Source organism: Vollenhovia emeryi, unplaced genomic scaffold (assembly GCF_000949405.1).
Source record: "Vollenhovia emeryi isolate VEMERY1.0 unplaced genomic scaffold, V.emery_V1.0 DF939124.1, whole genome shotgun sequence".
Taxonomy (NCBI): Eukaryota; Metazoa; Arthropoda; class Insecta; order Hymenoptera; family Formicidae; genus Vollenhovia; species Vollenhovia emeryi.
This window is the reverse complement of record NW_011967242.1, coordinates 1,181,384-1,183,380: the sequence shown is the minus strand read 5'-3', so window position 1 is coordinate 1,183,380 and position 1,997 is coordinate 1,181,384. Positions and strand designations below refer to the sequence as shown.

The 1,997-nt window shown below is 37.2% G+C and overlaps 2 non-coding genes across 2 annotated transcripts; both read right to left on the bottom strand.

Moving 5' to 3' along the window:
- Window positions 1-710: 710 nt before the first annotated feature.
- Window positions 711-784, bottom strand: Trnan-guu. Its single transcript has one exon. It is a non-coding gene; the product is annotated as a tRNA-Asn (tRNA).
- Window positions 785-931: 147 nt separating this feature from the next.
- Trnan-guu lies at window positions 932-1,007 on the bottom strand. Its single transcript has one exon. It is a non-coding gene; the product is annotated as a tRNA-Asn (tRNA).
- Between the last annotated feature and the right edge of the window lie 990 nt (window positions 1,008-1,997).

Genomic DNA, 1,997 nt, shown 5'->3' with positions numbered 1-1,997 from the left:
TCGTAATACGATTTCGATACACTTTCTTTATTATTTTTTCTCTACATTCCTAGGCTTAAAAATGAAGTTTCCATGTATATTATCACAGCCATATCCGGCAAGTGAAAGGTTCCAGTTTCGAATCCTGGATACCGTATTACGAAACTTGTCGAAGTGACAAATTAATAAAATTCGTATGGCTCAAATGGGATAAACACAAATTTGAAGGAACAAAGGACTGAGAGCCGTGACAGGGTGTTAGTGCTTAAATATTTCATATTTTAAATTTATTGCGAAAAATAACCTCAGCCAGGGCTTGAACCTGGACCACCCTCTCGCTAGGCGGGCGTCTCAACCAATTCGACCACCGTGGCACACGGAAATAATCGCAACAAATACTCTAGTGTTGACTCCCGGATGCCACCTATCGTGACACTATTCGAAAACGAGAACTGCGCGCCGACTTAAATCGTCAAGTCTTAAAACACAGTACAATCATCCCCGCAATGTATCCCCATTATTACCCGCCCACCCAACCAAATAATTAAATGAAGGTAAGAAACGAGTGTTACGTCCGCATAAATTAACAATCTTCGAAGTGAATTTCGATCGGAATTGTTTAGCTATGGATTAAAATTAAAATCAACTTTTTTTTTGTTTATTTCAAAAATATCTCTACAAAACCACATTATGGAACGACCCCAATACGTTATAATACATAAAAAAAAATTCGCCCCCGGGTGGGCTCGAACCACCAACCTTTCGGTTAACAGCCGAACGCGCTAACCATTTGCGCCACGGAGGCTGTTGCCTACCTCAATACTTCATATTATATTTCTACATATGTATAGATACATACATACAAATGACACAATTTGTTTATTTCAGGAATATCTCTAAAAAAACCACATTATGGGACGATCCAATACGTTATACAATATAAAAAAAAACTCATCCCCAGGTGGGGGCTCGAACCACCAACCTTTCGGTTAACAGCCGAACGCGCTAACCATTTGCGCCACGGAGGCTGCTGCTCCGCGGGTTACTTCATATATTAGAGATTTGAAATTTTTTTAACTCTTAACATGTTATATAATAAAAGAAAGAATTTACTTGACATTCGTCAGATACATGTTGGAAATAAATCTATTCTGTCAATCAACATATCTGACGAATATCAAGTAAGTTTTTTTCTTTTATTGTATATTAAGAGTTAACAAAAATTTTTAATCTCTTCCTGAGATGAAAGATAGTTGTGCTACGCAGCCGTGCAATTGTGAAATAATTCGAAATAGAGAAAGATTGAAAAATGTGCTTGTCAGACCACGAATACGCCGTTTTTTTATCATTTTGACGCCATTTGTAAGAGCAAAAATAGTATTTTTCCGAAACTACCATTATCTATTGATTGCCTGTCGACCCGCGATGAGAAACAAAAAACGAGTGCCTCTTTTATCGTCAGATGTTCAGCCTGTGGCTGAAAATATGCAAAATTGGCGTGCAATAATCCAAGCATACGTCACAAAAATAAACGCGATAAAGAGACCGGCCTGCAGTGAATAAAATCCAAATGTGTGAAACCGGAAAATCGCGTAACGTTTGTCCTTACAGTTTCACTGACAATGTTTGTATTGAGTATTGAAACCGTTGTACTTTCAGCAAATTTCAATTTTGATATTATAGACACGCGAAATGGATCTCTGTGTTTATTCGTGGCGATGAAAATGCGATAGCTTCAGTTACATTTATTTTTTCGTATCGACAAAAAAATTCGGCGGGGTATACGTGTATGCATAGATATGCGTAGCATACATATGTGTATAGAGGAAAGTCCCCGATTATGAGATAGGCTTCTACCATAATACGAGATGGCAGGTTTTCAACATCCAAATTCAATCACAAAAATCCCTTTTCGTATGGTTTTGTCTCTAACTTATTCGAATGCTCGTTCGAATCATTTGAATAAATAAAATAAAAATTCAGAACAGATACTGTATTTTGCTCAAGTAGCAAATAAT